At 48.7% G+C, this 26,659-nt stretch overlaps 1 long non-coding RNA gene across 1 annotated transcript in view; it reads right to left on the reverse strand.

Annotated features, from left to right (window-relative positions):
* Positions 1–19,693: 19,693 nt before the first annotated feature.
* Positions 19,694–26,659, reverse strand: part of LOC147095421 (uncharacterized) — a 41,251-nt gene continuing 34,285 nt past the window's right edge. The window contains exon 3 of the long non-coding RNA XR_015074798.1: positions 19,694–19,989. This is a non-coding gene — a long non-coding RNA (uncharacterized LOC147095421). The remainder of the gene's footprint in view (positions 19,990–26,659) is intronic.

The raw sequence follows: 26,659 nt of genomic DNA on the forward strand, positions 1-26,659 counted from the left end.
CATCTCTGGGAGGTTATTTGTGTACTCCTTTGTGAAGTCCGAACCGAAATATGTATTTAATTGGTCAGCCATTTCTTTGTTCCCCATTATAAATTCCCCTGATTTAGACTGCAAGGGACCTACACTTGACGTCACCAATCTTTTTGTCTTCACATATCTATAAAAGCTTTTACAGTCAGTTATTATGTTCCCTACAAGCTTACTCTCATATTCTATTTTCCCTTTCTTAATTAATCCCTTTGTCCTCCTTTGTTGAATCCTAAACTGCTCCCAATCCTCAGGTTTACTACTTTTTCTGGCCAATTTATATGACCTCTCCTTGGATCTTATGCTATCCCTAATTTCCCTTGTTATCCACGGTTGAGTCACCTTTTTTGTTTTATATTTATGCCAAACTGGGATGAACATTTTCTGTAGTTCATCCATGCGGCCTTTGAATGTTTGCCATTGCCTATCCATCGTCAACACTTTGAGTGACATTCCCCAATCAATACTACCCAACTGGCGCCTCAGACCATTGTAGTTTCCTTTATTTAAATTTAGGAACCTAGTCTCTGAGTCGACTACTTCATACCCCATCTTAATCAAGAATTCCATCATATTATGATCACTCCAACCCAAGGGGCCTCGTACAACAAATTGCTAATTAATCATTTCTCGTTACATAATACCCAGTCTAAGATGGCCTGATCTCTGGTTGGTTCCTCAACATATTGGTCCAGGAAACCATCCCTTAAACACTCCAGGAATTCCTCCTCCACAGTATTGTTACTAATTTGGTGAGCCCAATCTATATGTAGATTAAAGTCACCCGTGATGACTGCTGTGCCCTTATTGCACACTTCTCTAATTTCCCTTTTAATGACGGATTTCTCCACATTTAAATGGTTGGGATTGAAACAAAGGAGTTCTCCCCTGTTCACATACACCCCTCGAAGAATTGGGTTATTGTAAAATGCGGGAAATACAGGAGGGTCAGGATTGCTGAAATCTCTGTGGCAGCTACTGAGCCCTGGGTTGGAATATCTTCCAGTCCGGGAGATTGTTAACAGTGAAAGAAATCGTGGGCTGGAAACAGGACGGGAGCTCTTATCAGTTCCACCACTTTAACTTTTATTAACAGAGGATATTGAACACCTCGAGTCTGTCCAGTGAACCTAAACCCACAATGCCCAGAGTCAGTGACCCTGTACCCTCAATGTCCATGGTCAGTGACACAAAACCCACAATGCTCAGGGGCAGTGACCCTGCACCCACAATGTCCAGGGTCATTGACCCTGTACCCACACTGCCCAAGGAAAGTGTCCCTGTACCCACAATGCCCAGGGTCAGTGAGACAAAACCCACAATGCTCAGGGGCAGTGACCCTGCACCCACAATGTCCAGGGTCAGTGACTCTGTACCAACAATGCCCAGGGTCAGTGACCCTGTACCCATAATGCCCAAGGTCAGTGATTCTGTACCCACAATGCCCAAGGTCAGTAACCCTGTACCCATAATGCCCAGGGCCAGTGTAACTGTACCCAAAATGTGCAGTGACAGTGACCATGTCCCCATAATGCCCAGGTTCAGTGACTCTGTACCAACAATGCCCAGGGTCAGTTACCCTGTACCCACAATGCCCAGGGACAGTGAACCTGTACGCACAATGTCCAGGTTCAGTGACCCTGTAACCACAATGCCCATGGTCAGTGAACGTGTACCCACAATGCCCAGTGTCAGTGATGCTAAACCCACAATACACATGGCCAATTACCATGTACCCACAATGCTCAGGATCTGTGACCCTGTACCCACAATTCCCATGGTCACTGACACGGTAACCACAATGCCCAGAGTCAGTGATCCTGTTCCCACAATGCCCATGGTCTGTGATTATGTACCCAAAATCCCAGGGTCAGTGACCCTGTACCCACAGTGCTCAAGATCAGTGAACCTGTATCCACAATACCCAGGGCCAGTGACTCTTTACCCACAATGCCCATGGTCAGTGACTCTGAACGTACAATGCCCTTACTAAGTGAACCTACATAGAAACATAGAAATATAGAAGATAGGAGCAGGAGAGGGCCATTCGGTCACTCGAGCCTGCTCCACCATTTAATGAGATCATGGCTGATCATCTAAATTCAGTACGCCGTCCATATTATCTCCCCATTTCTCTTGATTCCTTTAGCGTTAAGAAATATATCTAACACCTTCTTGAATATATTTAATTAATTGGCCTCAACTGCCTTCTATGGTAGAGAATTCCACACGTTCACCACTCTCTGGGTGAAGAAATTCCTCCTCATCTCAGTCCTAAATGGCTTAACCCTTATCCTTAGACTGTGACCCCTGGTTCTGGACACCCCCGCCATTGTACATCCTTTCTGCATCTAGTCTGTCTAGTCATCTTAGAATTTTTAAGTTACAATGAGATCGCCTCTCATCTTCTAAACTCTAGCGAATATAAGCTTAATCGACCCAATCTCTCCTCATACATCATTGCTGCCATCCCAGGTATCAGTCTGGTGAATCTTCGTTGCACTCTCTCCATGGCAAGAACATCCTTCCTCAGATAAGGCGAAGAAAACTGCATACAATTTTCAAGGTTTGGTCTCACCAAGGCCATGTACAACTGCAGCAAGACATCCTTGCTCCTGTACTCGAAACCTCTCGCTATGAAGGCCAACATACCATTTGCCTTCTTAACCGCCTGCTGCACCTTCAGCGACTGGTGCACAAGGAAACCCAGGTCTCGTTGCCCTTCCACTTTTCCCAATCTATTGCCATTCAGATAATAATCTGTCTTCCTGTTTTTGCCACCGAAGTGGATAACCTCACATTTATCCACATTATACTGCATCTGCCATGCATCTGCCCAATCACCCAACCTGTCCAAATCATACTGGAATTTCTCTGCATCCTCCTCACAGCACACACGCCACCCAGCTTTGTATCTCTGTACCCACAATGCCCAGCATTAGTGACACTGTACCCCCAATGCCCATGGTCAGTGACCCTGTGGTCACAATATCAAGGGTCAGTGATTGTATACCCATAATGCCCAGGGTCAGTGACCCTGTACCCACAATGCCCAGCATCTGTGTTTCTATACCCACAATGCCCAGGGTCAGTGAACTATACCCCCAATTCAGGATTGGTGACCGATTACCCGCAATTCCCAGTCAGTGACCCTGTACCCATAACGCCCCGGGTCTGTGATTCTATATCCGCAATGCCCATGGTCAGTGACATATACCCACAATGCAGGGTCAGTGACATATTACCCACAATTCCCAGTATCAGCAACCCTATACGCATAATGCCCAAGGTCAGTGACCTTATTCCCAAAATGTCCAAGCTCAGTGACCCTATATGCACAGTGCCCAAGGTCAGTGCCCTTACCCACAATGCCAAGGGTCAGTGATCCTCTACCCACAATACCCAGGGCCAGTGACCTTGAACCCACAATCCCGTCTCCTACTGGTCACCTCGGAGCTGAACTCCTTTGACCAACTGGCTTTGCTGTCTGTCTATGATGTTGGTTCGGTGACCAGAAACTCCTCAGCCCAGGCTGGGAGAGGGAAAGCACCAGAGATTAGGGCCCAAATCACGGCAGGGCACAATTACTCACACTCGGTCTCTCGCTCCATGTCTCGCTCACGTGGTGAGGTACTGAGCCCAACACACAGAGCAGGAAGATCCCAGGCTGCATGCCTGGTCTATGCTGTGTCAGCTGCCCTCTCTCGCCTGGTGTAGTACTGAGCCCCACACACTTTGGCAGGAAGATCCCAGGCTCCATCCCTGGCCTGTGCTGTGTAAGCTGCCCTCTCTCACCCGATTGGCTACTGAGCGCCACACCGAACAGAAAGATGCCAGGCTCCATGCCCGGCCTGTGCTGAGTGAGCTGCACTCTCTCACACATTGTGGTACTGAGCTGCACACACGGAGTAGGAGAATCCAAGGCTCCATGACCGACCTGTGCTGAGTGAGCTGCACTCTCTCACACTTTGGGGTACTGAGCCCCACACACAGAGCAGAGAGATCCCAGGCTCTATGCCTGGCCTGTGCCCATTGGGCTGACCTCTCTCACCCGCTGAAAGGGGATGGGCTCTCAGGCTGAAACAAGGGGGTTTGAAGAGTTGCTACAACGCTGCCACTGGCAGGAGCGGAGATCTGCAGCGTGACTTGTTTAAATAGGAAGCTCCCATTGGAAACCCTGAGCCTGGGATTTACACCCAGGCCATGCAGGGATTCCCGGCCCCAAACTCTTTTCACCTCTCCGGAGTTCTCCCCCGCCGCCAAATGATTAGGGTCTGGGGGCTAGGACATTGCCTGCCACTGCCGCCCAACACTGACCCACGACCACCGGCTTACTGAGGCAGCCTTGCGGCCAATCTGAGATGCCGATATGTAAACAACAGCTGTCTCAGCCAATCACGTGAAACGTGATAGACCAATCATAGTGCGGTTTTGCACATTGCAACTGCCCACGGATATTGTGATGGACTGCTCTCTCAACCATTCGCTGAGCGCCACGCAATGACCAATCAGAGCACAGCCGTGCTGTTTCTCTCTGGCCAGCGACATTACATCATTCTGCTCCCAGCTTCATTGCATCATTCTGCTGTGACAGATAGTGGAGTCCCCTGGGTGCAGGAACCAATGAGAGAGACGAGGCAGGACAGCGCTCTTAAAGCTGGATCTGTGCTTAGAACTACAATTGTTCAACTGTGGTGGAGCTACCAAAGGACTCAGAACGTTTGTATATAATTCCCCTTAGCAGCATTTTAGCTACAGCCTGAGTCTGTATCTTTATTTATACTGTGTAATTGTATAGAGCGTGGTTACTTTAAACAGCGCGGTTAAAATGCGATGACGTCACACCGTTCATCACGTGATCCACCACTGGCAGGAAAACGTGAAGACGTCATGACTTCATCCACGGGACCATTGGAGCTGACCTCGTGGAGCCTCTGAACAGAGCAGACCTGTATTCGATGTTTTCCTGCAGTTTCTTGTTAAAACCTGTTTGTTTCATTAAAGTTCGTTTTGTTTGATCGCCTGAGCAGAACTCAGTCTTTTCGTTAGGAACCCACGTTCCTACATTGGTGACCCCGACTTTTGCGAACGGTATTCGCAGAAGATATCCAGCATGGAAACGAATGCCGTGACTCTGAAATTGCCACAGTTCTGGGAACAGCAACCAGCCACCTGGTTCATCCAGGCTGAAGCCCAGTTCACCATCAGGAATATCGTCGCGGATCAGACCCATTATTACTACGTGGTCTCCACCCTCGATAGCATCACCACCTCGCAGATTGTCAGCCTACTCGGCAGTCCACCTACTGATTGCAAGTATGATACGATAAAGGCGCGGTTGCTACAGGTTTTCGGTCTCTCGAAGTCAGAGCACGCTCACCGGCTTCTCGCTATGCCCGGCCTCGGGGACTCCAAACCGTCCGAGCTAATGAGCCAAATGCTCACGCTCTTGGGTGCCGAAACGGAATGCTTCCTTTTCCGGGAGCTATTCCTCTGTCAACTACCGGACCAGATGCAGGCCGCTTTGGCCATGTCTGAGATCACCGACTGCGCGGAGCTTGCTGCCGAAGCAGACAAGATTTTCATTGTAACCCAGCAGTGCTGCATGGCCACAAAGCGCCCATCCCCCACAGACACAGCTCCAGCTCCTCTCGCAGTGGGCCGGTGCTCCTACCACGCCCGTTTCAGCACGAAAGCACGATGCTGCCACCCTCCCTGCAGTTTTTCACCCAAAAAAAAAACAAAGTCCCAGCGGCACCCCCGGCAAAGACGGACCAGGTCTAATGGGCACTCCGTGGCTGTGATGGCCATCGGGTCCTTGGGGAAACTCCTTTTCATCACCGATTCCCTATCTGGTCGACATTTCCTCTGCGACACCGGGTCCAGTGTAGCATCCTACCTGCGTCGAAGCTCGACATTCAAGCTGGGGGCCACGGTCTTTCTCTCGAGGCAACTAATGGCAGGGCCATTCATACTTTCGGTAAGCGGCGAATCCAAGTGTGTTTCAGCGGTCAACGCTTCCACTGGGAATTCATCATGGCCAAATTCTCGCAGGCCTTCCAAGGGGCGGATTTTCTGTGTGCCAACGGCCTCATCGTCAATGTCCGGCACCGCCAGTTGATCAACGCGGCCACCTTCCACTCGATTCCGTGCCACCACAGTAATGCCGTGTCACGCGCTGTCTCCTGCACGTTCCCATCACCGGATGCCTTCACTCGTCTCCTCGGCGAGTTCCTGGAGCTGATCAAGCCCACATTCTCCTCCTCAGCCATGAAGCATGCTGCTGAACATCACATCACCACAACTGGCTCCCCGGTTTATGCACAGGCCCGAAGGCTCGAACCTGGCAAGCTCACGGCTGCGATAGCAGAGGTCTACATGATGGAGCGTCTGGGGATTATTCGCCGGTCGAATAGTCCCTGGTCTTCACCTCTCCACATTGTCCCGAAATCTGGCAGCAGCTGGCGGCCATGCGGCGACTACCGACGCCTGAACGACGCCACTACTCCTGATCGGTACCTGATCCCGCATATTCAGGACTTCTCGGCCCATTTGGCGGGAAATTCCATCTTTTCAAAAGTCGACCTCGTCCGGGGTTATCACCACATTCCCATGCACCCGCCAGACGTCACAAAAACGGTGGTCATCACCCCGTTTGGCCTCTTTGAATTCCTGTGCATGCTGTTTGGCTTGAAGAACGCGGCACAAGCTTTCCAGCGCTTGATGGACTCCGTGCTTCGGATTTGAAATTCATTTTTGTCTATCTCGATGACATCCTCATCGCCAGCAAGACCACAGAAGAGCACATCTGCCACTTGCGTGCTCGCTTTACACGCCTCAGTCAGCACGGTTTGATCATTAACCCGGCCAAGTGCCATTTCGGCCTGCAGCAGATCGATTTCTTGGAACACCACATCACGGTACCGTCCCCTTACAGATGAAGGTGGAAGCTGTTACGTCTTTCCCGCGCCAGCAGACCATCAGGGCCCTGCAAGAGTTCCTCGGGATGGTCAATTTCTATCACTGCTTCGTTCCTAAGGCGGCTCTGCTTCTGCAGCCTTTGTACGAGGCCCTCAAGGGCAAGTCCTGTAAGGACCCAATCAGCTGGATGACCGAGATGGACTGGGCATTCGTCGACACCAAGAGCACCTTAGCCAATGCAACTATGCTGAGGCACCCACTTCCAGGTGCCACCATCACCCTCACCACCGACGCATCGGACTACACCATCTGCACAGTGCAGGAGCAGTGGGTGAATGGCACGTGGCAACCGCTGGCACTTTTCAGCCGTCAACTACGGTGAAATGAAAGGAAATAAAGCACTTTCGACCGGGAGTTGCTGGCCCTATTTCTTGCCATACGCCATTTCCGGTTCTTATTAGAGGGATATCCCTTCATGGCTTTCGTAGACCACAAGCCGCTAATGTTTGCCATGGCCAAGACTGCCAAACCATGGTCAGCTCGTCAACAATGTCACCTGACGTTCATTTCGGAATTCACCACGGACATTCAACATCTGTCTGGTAAAGACAACCTGGTAGCAGATTGCCTCTCCCACACGACAGTCCACGCAGTTCACCTGGGAATTGACTACGCCCTCATGGCTATGGATCAGGCCTCGGACACAGAGGTCCAATCATACAGGACCGGCCCCTCCAGCTTAGAAGCGGCCGATGTCATTTTCCAAGCCAAAGGCACCATGCTCCTTTGCGACATCACAATGGGTGTTCCCCGCCCTATTGTACCAGTCGACTGGTGCCGGAAAGTCTTTGACGCCATACATGGCTTGTCGCACCATGGTACAAAAGCCTCACAAAGGCTGATGTCAGCGAAATTCGTCTGGAAGGGTATGCACCTGGACGTCTGTGACTGGGTTAACACCTGTGTGGTCTGCCAGAAGGCCAAAGTTCAGCATCATGTAAAAGCTCCAGTGGCCACTTTCGCCATTCCGGAGTGGCAGTTCGATCACGTGCATGTGGACCTTGTAGGACCACTTCCACCTTCCCAGGGTTATACGCATCTCCTCACAATGGTGGACCGCACCACCAGGTGGCCAGAGGCAATTCACTTGGTTTCCACCACGTCGGTGGACATCGCTAGAGCTTTCATCTCTTGTTGGGTTGCTCATTTTGGGGTACCAGCACATATCTCTTCCGATCGTGGACCACAATTTTCCTTGGAGTTATGGAACGTGGTAGCTCAGGGGCTCAGCACCAAACTCCATTGCACCACCGCCTATCACCCACAGGCGAATGGCCTGTGTGAGCGATTCCACAGGTCACTTAAAGCCGCCCTGTGGGCCACTCTTCAAGGTGCAGGATGGGTGGACAGACTTCCATGGGTCCTTTTGGGTCTTCGCACAGCGCCCAAATAAGACCTGCAATCGTCCTTGGCAAAACTCATATATGGCCAGCCGCTACGAGTACCAGGGGATTTTCTCCCTGCGCCCACAGAGCCATGGTCCACCTCCCAGCAACTAGTCAGCCACCAAGAAGCAGCCAGATGTATCACCCCGGTGCCTATGTCTAATCACGGCCTCCACAACTCCCACAGCCCGGCCGAGTTGAAGAGTGCAGAGTACGTATTTATCCACCACAATGCTCACCGGGACCTGCTCAAGCCCCCGTACACTGGTCCTTTCTGCATCATAGAGTCGGGGGACAAAACAGTTTCGGTCGACATTGGAGGCAAACCGGACCACATTTTGGTGGACCGGTTGAAGCTGGCTCACTTGGACCTGGACCGCCCCGTCGTAATCGCTCAACCACCAAGATGTGGCTGACCGCCCGCAGCCACCTTGCCAGATCAACCACAGCCGTCCGCCAGTTCGACCACAGCCACCGCACCAGTTCAACCACAGCTTCCTGCCAACTCGACCACTGCCGCCATGCCAGATCAGCCACAGCCATCCACCAGCTTGACCACCGTCCATCACCTTCCTCCGCAGGGTTACCAAAGTCACTCGGATAGACTTGTCAGACATCCTCGACATTTCACAATGGCTCTTAAGAACAATTCTGGGTGGGGCGTATGTGGCGGAGCCACCAAAGGACTCAGATCGTTTGTATAAAGTTCCCTTTAACAGCATGGTAGCTACAGCCTGAGTCTGTATCTTTATTTATACTGTTTAATTGTATAGAGTGTGGTTGCTTTCAACAGTGAGGTTAAAATGCGATGACGTCACGCCGTTCATCACATGATCCACCACTGGCGGGAAAACGTGATGATGTCATGACGTCATCCACGGGACTGTTGGGGCAGTCCTCGTGGAGCCTCTGAACAGAGCAGAGCTGTATTCGATGTTTTCCTGCAGTTTATTGTTTAAACCTATTTGTTTCATTAAAGTTCATTTTGTTTGATCGCCTGAGCAGAACTCAGGCTTTTCGTTAGGAACCTACATTCCTACACAACTATATTTCTGTGATGGTTGTGAAAGCAGGAACCGGACTGCAGAAAGTCGGAGGGTGAAAGAAAGGACGAACGCGGGAAAGAGGAAGGGTTAAATAAATGGAGGGAAGGGGGAAGAAATAAAGAAACAGAGAGGTCTAGGGGGGGAATTCCATTGCTTAGGGGCTCGGCAGATGTTGGTACAGCTGACAATGGAGGGCCGATGAAAATCGAGGATGCGCAAGGGGCCAAAATTAAAGTAGCGCAGAGATCTCGAAGTATTGTAGGTCTGGAGGAGGTTACAGAGATAGGGAGGGGCGAGTCCATGAAGAGATTTGAAAACAGGGATGAGAATTTTAAAATGAAGAGATCTGGACTGGGAGCCAATGTAGGTCAGCGAGCACAGGGGTGATGGGTGAACGGGACTTGGTGTGAGTTAGGACACTGGCAGCAGAGTTTCGGATGAGCAAAAGTTTATGGAGGATGGAAATTGGGAGGCTGGCCAGGAGAGCACTGGAATAGTCGAGACCAGGGGTGACAAAGGCATGGATGAGGTTGCAGCAGCGGATGGGGGTTACAGCAGTAGACAAGCTGAGGCAGGGGCAGAGTTGGGCGATGTTACATAGCTGGATATAGGCGGTCTTGGTGATGGAGTGGATATGTGGTTGGAAGATCATCTCAGTGTCAAATGGGATACCAACGTTGTGAACGGTATTGTTCAGCTTCAGACAGTGACCAGGGAGAAGGAACGGAGTTTGTGGTTGGGACCGAAGAAAATGGCTTCTGTCTTCCCAATATTTAGTTGGGCGAAATGTCTGCTCATACAGTACTGGATGTCGGACAAGCAGTGTGACAATTTAGAGACAGTGGAGGGGTCGAGGGAAGTGGTGGAGAGGTAGAGCTGGGTGTCATCAGTGTATATGTGGAAACTGTCGCTGTGTTTTCAGATGATGTCACTGAGTGGCAGAGGTAGAGCTGGGTGTCATCAGTGTACATGTGGAAACTGTCGCTGTGTTTTCAGATGATGTCGCTGAGTGGCAGCATGATGATGAGAAATAGGAAGTGGCCAAGGATAGATCCTTAGTGAACACAGAGGTTACAGTGTGGGGGCAGGAATAGAAGCCATTGCAAGCGATTCACTGGCTATGGTTAGATAGATAAGAATGGAACCAGGTGAGTGCAGCCACAATCGGCTGGATGATGGAGGAGAGGCGTCGGAGGAGGATGAAGTGGTCAACCATGTCAAAGGTGCAGACAGGTCGAGAAGGATGAGGAGGGGCAGTTTTACATGGTCACAGTCACATAGGGTGTAATTTGTGACTTTGATATGGGACATTTCGGGACTGTGGCAGGGGTTCAACCTGATTGGAGTGTTTCAAACTTGGAGTTGCAGGAAAGATGGGCATGGATTTGGGAGGTGAAAACACGCTCCAGGATTTTGGAGAGGAAACGGAGGTTGGGGATGGGGCCGTAGTTTGCAAGAACAGAGGGGTCAAGGGTGGAGTTTTTGAGAAGGGGGCTGATGACGGCAGATTTGAATGTGAGGGGGACAGTACCTCCTTTAAGATGCTCCTTAAAACCTGCCACTTTGAACAAGCTTCTGGTCACCTGTCCTAATACCTCAGTATGTGGCTTGGTGTTAAATTCTGTTTGATAATCGCTCCTGTGATGCATTTTTGATGTTTTACTACGTTAGAGGTGCTATATAAATGCAAGCTGATGTTGTTCATAGGTATGTATAGCAATGAGAGAGTTCAATTAAGTATCCACAGCATAACGTTTTATATGTATATACTTCAAATCAGCATTTATATAACTTAAAACATTAAGTATGAACAAATTGGCCTATCTATAACTCACAACCATAGAAATATAAATCCAAGCTACATGTTTATAATCTAAGGCATAACATGAAACAGTGGATGAATAATTTTAAACCATGTATCTATTAAAACAGTTTGTGTCTATTTAAAGTAGCTTTCTTGTAATCGAAAGCAGCCACATTTACACACCATATCCATCATTTAAACCAGCATGTGCCTATCGATCGATATCATCGCATTTCAAACTACTTGTTCCTGTGCTGCTCCCTCTTTATATGCCCAGGTTCAAGGCCACGGGACACTGACCGTTTCAATTGTAACAGGAGAGAATGGATGACTTTAAAATGGGGATTCAATCTTCACTCCCTCCAATAACAGGGAGATGATGAGAATTGTTTTTTATACAGCGGGTTATTATGATCTGGAATACACTATCTGAAAGGGCTGTGGAAGTCGGTTCAATAGCAACTTACAAAAGGGAATTGGATAAATACTTGAAAGGGGAGAAACTTGCAGGGCTTTGAAGAAATAACAGGGGAGTAGGACTAATTGGAGAGCTCTTTCAAAGAGCCAGCACAGGCATGATGGGCAGAATAACTTCTTCCTGTGCTGCAGCATTCTAGGAATAGAGGTGTAATACTCCCTGCTACCAGGAGGTGGCACCATTACATAAAACATCCCCTCTCCCCCTGGAAGCCTGTTGGTGAAATGCAGCCAGCATTGACCTTCCCCATTTAAAAGTAACTCTGGTAACATTACTGTGTGGTGGAACCAGCAGAGGATTACGGACAATTGTATATAATTCCTTTTACAGCAATGTAGTACAGCTGTGGGCTGCACCTTTAATGTATCTGTTAACTGTACTAGGGCTTCATTCCTGTACTCCACGTGATGACGTCATGCTGTCCATCATGTGATCTCTCAACGGCGGGAAGAACGTGATGACGTCATGACGTCAGAGCTCAGAACCTTCTAGCAGTAGAGCTCGGAAACTTCTAGCGGTAGAGCTCGGAACCTGCTAGCAGTTGAGCTCGGAACCTGCTGGCAGTTGAGCTCGGAACCTGCTAGCAGTTGCGCTCGGAACCTTCTAGCAGTTTCTGGAGAGGATTTCAAGCAGACCAGACCTATTTGCATTGTATCCTACAGTTTTCTGTACAGCTTCGTTTGTTCATTAAATGTTATTTTTTTGATTTTCTGAGTCGATCTCAATTCTTCGGCTAGGAACCCCAGTTCCTACATTGGTGACCCCGATATCTTTGAACAATTATCGTTGAAGTTACATCATGGACACGAATGCCGTCACCCTCAAACTGCCGCAATTTTGGGAGCAACAACCAGCTGCATGGTTTTTCCAGGCAGAAGCCCAATCTGCAATCCGGGGAGTAGCAGCGGATTCGACCCGTTATTATTACGTGGTCTCCGCCCTCGACAGTGCCACGGCCTCACGGATCATCAGCCTCCTCGAGAGTCCACCAAACGATGGCAAGTACGAAGCTTTAAAAGCACATTTACTGCAGATTATCTCCATGCCCGGCCTCGGGGACTCAAAACCCTCAGAGCTCATGAGCCAAATGCTCACGCTTTTGGGCTCGGAATCGCAATGTTTTCTGTTCCGCGAGCTGTTTCTCTGTCAACTACCAGAGCCAGTAGACAGTCTTGGCCAATTCCGCGATCACGGATTGTGCTGAACTCGCCGCGGAAGCGGATAAAATATTCACTGTCTCGCAACAATGTTGTGCAGCCACGAGGCGCCCATCCCCCACAAGAGCGAATCCGACTCCTCCTCCTGCAGTCTGGTGTGCATACCACGCTCGTTTTGGCGCGAAGGCCAGAAATAGCCGTCTGCCCTGCAGTTTCTCACCAATAAAAAAACCTACCTCAAACCAGCGGTTTCTGAGAAGATCAATAAGGCCTAAGGGACTCGCCAGAGTTGCGATGGCTGTCGGGTCTACAGGGAAACTCCTATACATTACACACTCCCTGTCAGGGCGACGTTTTCTCGGTGATACTGCCTCCCAGTGCAGTATCCTACCAGCGTCGAAGCTAGATCTTCAATCCGGCAGCCAAGGTCCCCCCCTAGAGGCAGCCAATGGTGCGGCTATTCGCATGTTTGGAAAGCGTAGGGTCCATTTGAGTTTTGCGGCCAACGTTTTGTTTGGGAGTTCATCACGGCGAAAGTCTCACAGGCCATTCTGGGGGTAGATTTCTTCTGCACAAGCGGGTTTCTCATTGACGTCTGACAATGCCGGCTAATCAGTGCCTCCACTTTTCACGTGGTCCCCTGCCACCGAAGCACCGCGATGTCTTGGTCAGTTGCCTGTGTAGTCCCATCTCCAAATGAGTTCTCTCGTCTTCTCAGTGAGTTCCCTGAACTCACCAGGCCCACATTTTATTCTTCAGTCATGAGGCACAGTGTGGTGCACCACAGTACCACGACAGGATCCCCTGTTTATGCGAGAGTTCAAAGGCTGGAACCTGGTCAACTTGCGGCTGCCAAGGCGGAGTTCCATACAATGGAACGCCTGGGTATTATTCAACGTTTGAATAGTCCTTGGTCCTCGCCATTACACATTGTTCCTAAGCCGGGCGGCGGATGGCGACCATGCGGCGACTACAGATGCCTGAATGAGGCTACCACACTGGATCGGTACCCAAATCCTCACATTCAGGATTTTTCGGCCCATCTGGCAAGGAATTCCATCTTTTCCAAAGTAGACCTCGTCCGAGGCTATCATCAAGTGCCCGTGCATCCTCAGGACGTCCCCAAAACTGCCGTCATCACACCTTTCGGGCTCTTTGAGTTCCTTCGTATGCCGTTTGGGCTGAAAAATGCAGCACAAGCCTTCCAACGTCTCATGGCTTCCATGTTGCACGATCTGCCGTTCATCTTCGTCTACCTAGATGACATCCTTATTGCCAGTAACAGCACGAAAGAACACATTACGCACTTGCGTACCCTTTTTTCTCTTCTCAGCCAACATGGCCTTATTATCAACCCGGCCAAGTGCCAGTTTGGGTTGCACAGCATTGATTTCCTGGGACACAGAATCACCTCAGAAGGCGCCGTCCTGCTGGCCACGAAGGTGGAAGCAGTCACCTCGTTCCCTCTTCCTCAGACCATCAGAGCCCGCCAGGAATTTCTGGGAATGGTCAATTTTTATCATCTGTTCGTCCCCCAGGCGGCATTGTTGATGCAACCTTTGTACGAGGCCCTCAGAGGTAAATCGGGCAAAGACGCGATCGATTGGACACCCCAGGTGGACCAGGCTTTCCTCGACACTAAGAACACTTTGGCTGCTGTGACCATGTTGGCGCATCCCCTTCCGGGCGCAACCATTGCCCTTACCACTGATGCATCTGATTATGCCGTCGGGGCAGTACAGGAGCAGTGGTTCGACAGCACATGGCAACCACTGGCTTTCTTCAGCCACCAACTGCGGAAGAACGAACTCAAGTATAGTATATTTGATAGGGAGTTGCTGGCATTGTTTCTGGCCATCCGCCATTTTCGCTTCCTACTGGAAGGACGCCCATTCATGGCTTTTGTACGGCACAAGCCACTTACTTTTGCGATGGCAAAGACAGCGGAACCATGGTTGGCACGGCACAACGTCATTTTACGTACATATCTGAATTTACAACCGACATACAACATGTCTCGGGCAAAGACAACCTGGTGGTGAATTGTCTCTCCCGTGCCCAGCTCCACGCAGTACACCTGGGAGTCGACTATGTTGGTTCAGCAAAAGAACAGAAGGCAGACCCCGAAGTGCAGGCATACCGGACCGCACCTTCCAGCTTACAAGTGGCTGATGTCAGTTTCCAGGCCGCAGGGACCACACTCCTGTGTGACATCTCGATGGGCATCCCATGTCCAATCGTTCCAGTTGAATGGCGCAGGAGAATTTTCGACACTATCCACGGGTTGTCACACCCTGGCATGAGAGCGTCACAACGACTCATGGCAAAGAAATTCGTCTGGAAGGGCATGCATCTCGACGTCCGTGACCGGACCAATACCTGCATGAGTTGCCAGAAGTCCAAGATACAACGCCATGTTAAGGCCCCAGCCGCCACTTTTCCAGTTCCAGAGCGTCGATTCGACCATGTGCATGTGGACCTGGTTGGTCCTCTCCCTTCCTCTCGCGGGTACACTTACCTCCTCACCATGGTAGACCGCACCACAAGGTAGCCAGAGGCAATTCCTTTGGTTGCCACCACAGTGGCAGACGTCTCCAGAGCCTTCATCTCGTCATGGGTAGCTCGGTTCGGGGTACCGGCTGACATCTCCTCCGACCGGGGGCCTCAATTTACCTCTGAGCTTTGGAACGCCGTAGCTCAAGGTTTGGGCACAAAACTTCATCGTACCACCACCTACCATCCACAAGCGAACGGTCTATGTGCAAGGTTCCACAGGTCCCTTAAAGCCACACTGCATGCTAGTCTCCATGGGCCTAGTTGGGTGGACAGGCTCCCTAGGTCTTCGCACGGCGCCTAAGGACGACCTGCATTCTTCTTCAGCAGAGCTGGTTTATGACCAACCACTCAGAGTGCCTGGTGATTTTCTTCCTCCTCACACAGAACCCTGGTCCCCAGCTCAGCAGCTCATCAGCCACCAGGAAGCGGCTAGGAATTTCATCCCAGTGCCTATGTCGCATCATGACCTGCAGCGCTACCATGTCCCGGTGGATCTTAAGAGCACAGAATATGTGTTCATTCGGCAGGATGCTCGCAAAAACCCGCTCAAACCGCCTTACACAGGTCCGTTCCGCGTCATCGCGTCAGGTGACAAGTCCTTCACAGTCAACGTTGGCAGTAAGCCTGACCACATCTCCATCGACCGGTTGAAACCAGCGCCTCTGGATCTGAGCGAACCAGTCATCACCACTCAGCCGCCTCGTCGTGGTCGTCCACTGTCGACTGCCAGAGCAGTACAGCCACAGTCATCCGCCGAGTCGCCAGTGCCCACATCACCGGGTCGACCACAGCCGGTCTCTCCTTCTCCTCCGCCTGCGGCATCATCCCAACCACAGCCAATGGCCAGTTCATCTTCTAGCACTCCGTTCCAGCTGCTGAGGTATCGCAGTCAGTCGGACAGACTCATCAGACCCCCTTCTCGCCTTACCTTCTCTGTTAAAAGCAATTCTGGGGGGGCGCATGTGGCGGAACTACCAGAGGATTATGGACAATTGTATATAATTCCTTTTACAGCAATGTAGTACAGCTGGGGGCTGCACTTTTAATGTATCTGTTAACTGTACTAGGGCATCTTTCCTGTACTCCGCGTGATGACGTCATGCTGTCCATCATGTGATCTCTCAATGGCGGGAAGAACGTGATGACGTCAGAGCTCGGAACCTGCTAGCAGTTGAGCTCGGAACCTGCTAGCAGTTTCCAGAAAGGATTTCAAGCAGACCAGGCCTATTTGCATTCTATCCTACAGTTTCCTGTACAGCTTCGTTTGTTCATTAAATTTTATTGTTCTTGATTTTCTGAGTCGATCTCAATTCTTCGGCTAGGAACCCCAGTTCCTACAACTGATTAATTCACGTTGATCTCCCCTTTCTTTCTCCCCCTCACCCTCCGCAGGTACAGACTGTCGCTGAGGGTCGGGATTCACAGACCCGAGCTGCATCACTGGAACCTCACCCCAAGGTTCTGATCTCCTGTGTCAGCCCAGACACTCAGTGTCAGCACCTACCAGCAGGGAGCACTACTGACCAGGAGAGATAGAAAGAGACAGAGAGGGAGACAGAGAGAGAGTGGAGGAGTGAGAGACATAAAAACAGAGACAGATAAAGACAGAGAAAGAGACAGAGGAGAGAGATAGAGAGAGAAACAGAGAGAGAGAGAGAGAGAGAGACCGAGTCAGTGAGTCAGAAAGAGAGAAATCAAGAGAATGTGAAAGAGAGTGAGACAGAGTGACATAAGGGGAGAGAAACAGAGAAACAAAGAGTTGGAGCAGAAATAGTATCAGAGAGCCGAGAGAGAAGAGGGCGAGATCGTGGCAGAGACTTAGAGAGAGTGACAGAGAGAGGGTGGCAAAGACAGACAGTGAGAGAGAGACAGGGTGAGAACAAAATAAGAGAGAGATAATGACGCAGAGATACAGAAGGAAAGAGACAAAGGGAGAGACAGAGGCAAGAGGGAGAGAAAGATAGACAAGATGAAGGGACAGAGGGACATAGGGACAGTGAGAGAGACAGAGACAAGATGGAGGGACAGAAGAATAGTGAGAGAGAGACAAGAGGGAGGGAGAGGGTCAGAGATACACAAAGAGACACCGAGAAACAGAGATAGAGGTCAGAGTGAGACGGAAGAAAGGGAGAGAGATGGTCAGAAAGACTGAGACAAACAGTGACAGTTACAGAAAAATAGAGAGAGATGGAAGGAATGCGAGAGAGAAGAAAATATAGAAAGGGGAGAGACAGAAAGGGGGAAAGAAAGACAGAGATAGAGAGAGAAAGTGAGACAGAGAAAGAGAGAGTAAAGCAGAGGGACAGACAGGGAATGAGAGTGAGAGGGAAATATAAAGAGAGAGAGTGAGAAAGAGACAGAATGTAAGAAAGAGACAAAGTGAGAGAAAAGAGAGAAGGGGAGCAAGACAGAGAACAGAGAGAGAAATAGAGCAAGAGAGATAAAGAATCACAGCAGAGAGAGAAAGGCAGGGAGAGATACAGAAAGAAATACAGAAGGAGAAAGAGCGAGAGACTGATGGGGTGAAAAATAGAGACAGATAGAAAGACAGCGAGAGAGAGACAGACAAGAGAGAGAGAAAGATAGACAAGATGGAAAGAGCGAGGGATAGTGACAGAGAGACGGAGATTGGGGGAAGACAAAAAGAGAAACAGACACAGAAAGACAGAGATAGAGGACAGAGAAAGAATGAGTGGGTGAGAGAAAGGTGGGACAGAGAGAGAGAGAGAGAGAGAGAGATGGAGATAGAGAGGGGCAGGAAGAGAGAAAGTGAGATAGCTAAAGAGAGTGGTGAGAATGTGGAACTCGTTACCACAGGGAGTGGTTGAAGCGAATAGTATCGGTGTATTTAAGCGGAGGGTAGATAAGCCGATGAGGGAGCAGGGAATAGAGGGTTATGTTGACAGAGTTAGATGAGGAACAGCAAGAGGAGGCTCGAGTGCAGCATAAATGCCAGCACGGCTGGTTGGGTCAAATGGCCTGTTTCTGTGCTGTGTATCCTATGTAGAGAAAGGGGGGCAGAGAGAGTGAGACAGAGAGACAGATAGAGAGAAAGTGAGACAGTGAGAGATAGAGAGAGAGAGAGAGCGAGAGAGAGAGAAAGAGAGCTGTAGAGATTGATGTCGTGGGCCAGTCCCAATAATAAATAGCACTCGGGGATGAAATGTACGTTATAATGGTGCATTACTTGTGGCCATTCTCAAGTGAAAATCCACAAACTCTATCGGCGTTTTGGCTTTTCTCAGGAGTGATCGCACATTGACAATGAACAAGCCCAATTTGATGGCTGACCTGGGCCGCAATTTGTGGATTAAAACATTTTCCAAGTCACCTAATTATTTTTCAGTGAGGTTTTCAAAAGCATCAAAGTAGCACTTTCATGTGCAGTTTTTAAAGGTTGTATCAATGACGTTATCCTTGATTGTGCCTTATAACATGGTTATAATCGCCAGTGGAAGCAGAGTCGATCTCTCAGTTTTTACTATAAGAATGAATTGAGACCATTTGGAATAAACAGACCGAGCACTTTTCAAAGTTACTCGTGAACCTGCATTATGTTGGTTAGCCTGTTAATAAGTGTTGTTATTTTTAGTCAGTGTGCAAATGCCATGAAGAGTTTTTATACAATAAATGCCAGGAGGAATTTTAATGGTAGCTGTGGTGAACACAATTCATTTTATTTGGGCGGCAATGTTCCCTCTAATTATTTTTTGTGTGCGGTCCCTTTAAATTTGCTGTTTCTCTTCCAGCGGCAGGAGCTGGTGAGCGGCCTGCACGTGACCTCAGCATTGGTCCGCGGCCGCGCACCTTCGGGGGAACATTGGTGTGCGGCCCTCAACAGCTCAACAAAACTTGTTAACCGGCCCTCCAGCCCAAATAATAGCCCACCCCTGCTCTGCACTGTCCCATCAAACACTCCCAGGGGTAGATATAGCACAGGTTAGATACAGAGTAAAGCTCCCTATGCACTGTCCCCTCAGTCTGTGGGTCTGATGCAAAGTATGTCCGCTTCCAATCTGCCTGAACAAACCCGTTCAACTGAGATATCCTGAACACTGAACGGTCAGAGTGCTGACACGCTGGGGCACCTGTCTTATTTGAGTAACTTTCTGAATGTGTTATTAGACACTTGCAGAGATTGCCTGCAGCAGTTTCCTCTTCCCATTTCCTGCAATTCCCAAATCTTCTCCCGGCCTCATTCCACCCCGAACCCCATGCCGTCGGACACACTGATCCTAAAGAGAAACAAGACACGGATGTGAAGCTGTGATCAATGCAGTAAGTTTTATTTCTGAGTACAGCCCATTATTATGACAGCAGTAACACAGGGTCAGGGGTTACAGGACCTAAACAATCAAACAGAGCCTGCTTCCCGTGAAGGAAGGTTTCATTCAGTGAGAACGTGGAGAGCTCGGGCTGGTGGGGATCCATCACTGGATCATTCAGTGTGGCAATAAGCAGCATTGCCGAGGGAAGCAGATCATTAGCGGGAAAGGCACCTCGCCTGTCCTACAGCTGCCCGCACGACACACTCCTCCAACCTTGGTGCAGAACACTAAAATCCAAAATGAACAATGAATTGATTGATGGCTCTGTACACAGAGGGAGGGAGAACAATGAGAAAACATGAAGCCGAGTCTGTCAGTGTTACTGGGACTGACTCTGGACCACACATGAAACTTAACTCTTTTATACTTAATGAAACTCAACACCACTCCCCCTCCCCGTACAGACTCACTCTTTGTCCTGAAGGGCAGCCCAAGGGGATTTCCTCAGAATGCAGCCCACCACACCCACTATCTGAGACCAGAGACACAGAGAGGAAAGATCTGACATTGATGGATAAACTTTCCCGGCACCAGAAGGGCCCAAAGAGTTTCACAGACCATGGATTGTTTCTGAAGTGCCGACACTGTTTTGTAGGAAAGGCGGCAGCCAATTAGCTCACAGCAAAGTCCCACAAACAGCAAATGGGATTGGACAGGATGGGGAGTCTCTGCTCATGTTGGTTGAGAGAGTGATGTCGGTCCAAGGCACTGGGAGAACTGCCAGCTCTTCAAATAATCTTACCGGATGTTTCATGCCCCATGAACAGGTAGACAGGGTCTCCGTTTAATGTTTCATCCACAACATGACACCTCCAACAGTGCAGCACTCCCCCAGTGCTGGGCTGTATGTACTGGACTGGGGCATCAACCCACAACTTGTTCACTCAACTCCCAACTGAGCCAAACTGACACCCAACTACTGACAATTGATAATTTCACCGCTTGCCTCCTCTACTTAGTCCATGTGAAGGCTGCAGAATTATTCCAATTAAATAAACCTGCTTTGAAACCATTTTGATCCCATTCCCTGCCCTCATGTTATGAAAACCTGACTCATGTCTGGGTACCGGTTCCACAGACACCTCCAGCATCGCTCCCAATTCACCATTCTTCAGCTGAGAGACTGGACAGTGAGTGTGGGGGAAAGGGACTGAAGGATCTCCCGCTCCTGTCCTCACACAGAGTCCGCACTCTCACACTTTGCAGCGGGTAGCAGTGATCGGGAGCAACAACTGGGAGTTTCCCCTCCGCAGTACCTGGGTACTGAGGCCAATTACCGTGTCTCCCAACCGGGTCAATGCTCCGGCTGAGATCCGCCCACTCGGCACCGGCCAGTAATTTGTGATTTTATTGCTGGTCTGTTTGGATCAGCAAACACCCACCATTCCCTCGACCCACTGAGGTACCCGCTGAACAATCGGGTGATTTACCCGTGGAACTGGTTCAGATTAAATTATTCAGACTTTCTTACAATCTCACAATAACCTTCGCTCAAGCAATCAAACCATGACATTCAAACAGAGAATACAATAGTTTAAAAAATAAAGCTGTCTGAACACTGGCTGCTGGAAGATCGGGGGAAATTACCTTGTCTAAATGACCCGCATTGAGAAGTTATAGCAGGGCTGGGCTGAGTCAGCAGCAGGAATCCAACAACCAAGAGCAGAACTTTCATCATCTTCTGCAGAATTCCTCAGTCAGGTTCAGGTGGCTGGAGTGGAAATGTTCTGAATCCGGACTCAGAATTTGCTGCATTTATAATCACACACACGGGGAGTGGCTCTGCTCTCTGGAGATATCCTGGGAAAAGGCGTTTCCTTTCTGTGTGACGTGGATCAGTTGGCAGCTGGACCCAGTTGGCAGTTCTCTATCTTTCAGAAGGCAAGGCTATGTGTTTGGGCCCAACTCCAGGTCTTAACGCATGAGCTCAGCTGTCATGATGCACCAGGTACAGAAACAGGACATTTAACCCATTAAAACCTCGCAGTATTATCATGCAATCATAGAAGTTTAAGGCGCAGAAGGACACCATTCAGTACACTGTGTCCACGTCGGCCAAAAAAGAGCCATCCAGCCTAATCTCACTTTCCAGCTCTTGGTCTGAGGCCTTGTAGGTTACGGCACTTTACGTACATATCCAAGTACTTTTTAAATGTGATGAGGGTTTCTGCCTCTACCACCCTTTCAGGCAGTGAGTTCAAGACCCCAACCGCCCTCTGGGTTAAAAAAGTTCTCAGCTCCCCTCGAATTCTTATAACAATTACTTTAAATCTATGCCCCCTGGTTATTGACCATTCTGCTAAGAGAAATAGGTCCTTCATATCCACTTTATCTAGGGCCCTCATAATTTTACACACCTCAATTAAATCTTCCCACAGCCTCCTCTGTTCCAACGTAAACAGCCCCAGCCTATCCAATCTTCCCTCATAGCTAAAATTATCCAGTCCTGGCAACATCCTCATAAATCTCCTCTGTGCCCTCTCTAGTGCAATCACATATTTCCTGTAATGTGACGACCAGAACTGCATGCACTACTCTAGCTGTGGCCCAACTACTGTTTTATACAGTTAAAGCATAACCCCCCTGCTCTCACATTGTCTGCCATGGCTAATAAAGGAAAGTATCCCGTATGCCTTCTTAACGACCTTATCTGCTTGACCTGCCACCTTCAGGGATCTGTGGACATGCGCTCCAAGGACTTTCTGCTGCTCTGCACTTCAGTATCCTCCCATTTATTGATTATTCCCTTGCCTTGTTAAACCTCCCCAAATGCATTAGCTCACACTTCTCCGGAGTGATTTCCATTTGCCACTCTTCTGTCCTCTGACCAATCCATTAATATCTGCCTGCTCTCTACAGCTTTCTTCCTCACTATCAACCACACAGCCAATTTTTGTATCATCTGCAAACATCTGAATAATGCCTCTACATTGAATTCAAAATCATTGATATATACCACAAAAAACAAGGGACCCAGTACTGAGCCCTGCGGATCCCCAGTGGAAACAGCCTTCCAGTCACAAAAACACCCATCGAACATTACCTTTTGCTTCCTGCCTCTGAGACACACCCACAGGAACACAGACTCACACACAGACCTTTAAACACAGACGTATAAAGAGCCAAACAGACCAACTGACAGACAGGCACACATTCGCAGACACATACACGTGTCTCTAAATAGTGAGATGTTAGGAATTGTAGATGAAGAGTGAGATTTAGGAGTCCAACAACAGAAATCACTAAAAGCTAGTGGATAGGTATACAAACTAATTTAAAATACTAATGGGGTGTGTTGGCCTTTATCTCGAGGGATGGAATTCAAAGGGGATGAAGTGATGCTTCAGCTGGACAGAGCTCTGGTTAGACCCCACCTGTTCTGGGCACCGCATCTCAGGAAGGATATATTGGCCTTGGAGTAGGTGCAGTGCATTCACCAGACTGACACCGGAGCTAAAAGGGCTCAATTATGAGGACAGGTTGCAGATTCAGATTAGATTTATTTGCCATATGTAACAAGTACAATGGAATGCTTGTTCCCCGTAGGGACGCATCAGCTATATATACAGCGCCGCGTTCAGAGTCAATACAATGGCTTCCCGTGGCAGTGGGAGCACGATGTCCCTCAGACTAGATGAGTATTCCCTTATATGTAAGGGATTAACTGGTGAGATAATTGTGTTTAAGATCATAGAATCAATGAATATTACAGCAGACAAGGAGGCCATTCGGCCCATGAATTCTGTGCCAGCTCTTTCGAAGAGCAAGAATGTCAGTCCCACTCCCCCGCTCTTTCCTCATATCCCTGCATTTTTTTCTCCCTTCAAGTATTTATCCATTTGCCTTTTGAAAGTTACTATTGAATCTGTATCCAGCACCCATTCAGGCAGTGTATTCCAAATCCTAACCACTAGTTGCATAAACAAGTTTTTCCTCATGTCGCCTCTGGTTCTTTTGCCAATCACCTTAAATCTGTGCCCTCTCTTTATCGACCCTTCAGTGATTGGAAACAGTTTCTCTGTATTTACTGGTTCTGAACCCTTCCTGATTTTAAACACCTCTATCAAATCTCCTCTTCGCCTTCTCTGCTCCATGGAGAGCAACCTCAGCTTCTCCAGTCTATCCATGTAACTGTAATCCTTCAACCCTGGAACCATTCTAGTAAATCTCTTCTGTACCCTCGCCACAGCCTTCACACCCTTCCTAAATTGTGGAGCCCAGAATTGGACACAATACTCCAGCTGAGGCCAAACTAGTGTTTTATATAGGTTCAGCATAACTTCCTGACTGTTGTACTCTACACCTCTATTTATAAAGCCCAGGATCCCATATGCTTTATTATCTGCTTTGTTAACCTGTCCTGCCCCCAATGATTTGTGCACAAACACACCCAGGTGTCTCTGTTCTTGCACCCCCTTTAAATTTCACAGAATCACAGAATCACAGAAACCCCACAGTGCAGATAGAGGCCATTTCGGCCCATCGAGCCTGCACCGACACATATCCCACCCGATCCCCGTAACCCCTACACCAACACATATCCCACCCTATCCCTGTAACCCCATGTATTTAATCCCCCTAACACTAAGGGTTGTACCATTTAGCTTGGATTGTCTCTCCTCATTCCTCCTACCTAACTCGATAACCTCACTTTTCTGCACTGAATTTCATCTGCCATGTGTCCGCCCAATCCACCAGCCTGTCTATGTCTTCCTGATGTCTATTACTAACTTCCTCACTGTCTTCTACACTTCCAAGTTTCAAGTCAGCTGGAAATGTCAACATTGTGCCCTGCACCCCCAAGTCCAAGTCATTAATGTATATCAAAGACAGCAGTTGTCCCAGTACTGAATCCTGCGGGACACCACTGTATACCTCCCTCCAGTCTGAAAAACAGCCATTCACCACAACTCTGTTTACTAGCCCTGCTGCTACTGCCCCTTTTATCCCACGGGCCTCAATTTTGCTAACAAGCCTTTTACGTGGTACTTCATCAAAGGACATTTTAAAGTCCATATACACAGCATCAACTGAACTGCCCTCATTCACCCTCTGTTAGCTCGTCAAAAAACTCAATCCAGTCAGTCAAAATTTTAGAATGAAACCATTCCATCTAGTGGGGGAGTCCAGAACAAGAGGGCATTACCTTTACATTGAGAATATTCAATTCAGGGGGTGAGGTCAGGAAGCATGTCTTCACACAAAGCCTGGTGGAAATCTTGAACTGTCACCCAAAAAAACTGCTGATGCTGGGGGTCATTTGAATAGATGTAAACTAAGATTGATAGATTATTATTAGGCAAGAGTGTTGTGTCTATACCTACACAGACACAAACAGACATTCAGACACAAATACACACACAAAACACACAGACACTCTTACACAAACATTCAGAAAGACACAGAAACACACAAATTACAGACAGGCACACAGACTGAGCAGGAGGGAGAGGGTTAAGGTTGTAGGTGGATGGAAGTCAGTGTCTGAGAGAGAGATTTTAAACAGGCTTCTGAAGGCACTTGTTCAGCACGTAACAGCTAGTCTGCCGATTTAGGACCTCTCACCTCCCCAATAGTTTTTTTTTACTTCTATCACAACCTCTTCCTATTCGCTTTTGTCTTTCTCTCCTTTAGTCACTGAAGTAGCCAAATTACTATTATACCTTAGTTTTTATGTTAGAATATGTATAATTTAGTTTTAATGTTAGAATATGTATAATGCAGCACCAATGTACAAGGTGGAGATAATGGGTTAATCCCTACCCTGAGTTAAATGATATAGGAGGACTGTATGTTGCATTTACCCAGCTAAGTTTTAAAACATAATTAAGTGACTTCAAATGCTGAGAGATTAAACTGCAGAACAACTCATGGGAAGATTGAGGATGTCTGTTTGGCTAAGGCGAGACAACAGATATGCGAGATAACGCACCTAAGAATTTGTTTATTGTAAATCACAACAGGGTTCCATTCTTCAAAGTATGGTGGGACTAATCAGAGTGTGCTTGCTTTGCAGAGGTAACCCGAGATGCGGCCAAAGTCTGTGCTTTCCATACCTTAACGAGGACTGTTATCTTAAGAAAACATGTAACAAGCAAAACCACCTGGCTACGGGCAAGTGGATGGTTGTAGAGCAATTAAGATGAGGCCCCACAGCCAGGAGGTGATGGGACCAACCGATAACAGAAATGTGGCATTTGTGGGTGGCAGAAGATGAAATGTCACAGTTTATAATTGCCATTTAGCTATAACTCTGTATATGCTGAATAGCTTTATCCCCGCCCATAGGGAGGGGGGCTTGATTTTTGTATAATTGTGATTGTTGCTAGGGAATCGGTGGAGTCGGATCTGAGAGGGGTCTCAGAAGGTTCTCCCCAGGCCTGTGAATAAAGACCGTTTTGAACCATCGTTCACTCGAAGTCTGTCATCTGTACCAAAGCTAAGCGTGGACTTTGTATATCACTTAGTCCGCTCTGAGGGGGAAAGGGTTAAGTGTTGACCTGGCACAACACCAGGTCCACTTTTCAGGATACCACAATTGGCGTCACGAACAGGATCACAGACTCTGACCGGTCCACAGGGACGACGAGCTAAGAAGGGTGAGTACCTTTTAAATTACCACCCATAAATTAGAAAGCTCAGAACGTACTGTGAGATCCGGTAAGGCTGTGATTAAAAGAACTAAAGTTGGCAGAGACAGACTCGAGAAAGGGGGTGTGGTCTAGTGAGCCGGGGGACGGTGAATCCTCAGAGCCGTTGAGACAGCAAGGCCTCTAGGATAAAGAAGTAGATAAGTGTGCTATAAAGACATATGAGGAAGCCGGGAGGTGGCAAACCAAATCCTCAGAGCCGTTAATACGGCAAGGCCTCTAGGGTAAAGAGGTGGTTAAGTGGGCA

Source organism: Somniosus microcephalus, unplaced genomic scaffold (genome assembly GCF_052327205.1).
Source record: "Somniosus microcephalus isolate GS21.2 unplaced genomic scaffold, FLI_Smic_1.0 unresolved_chr1, whole genome shotgun sequence".
Lineage (NCBI taxonomy): Eukaryota > Metazoa > Chordata > Chondrichthyes > Squaliformes > Somniosidae > Somniosus > Somniosus microcephalus.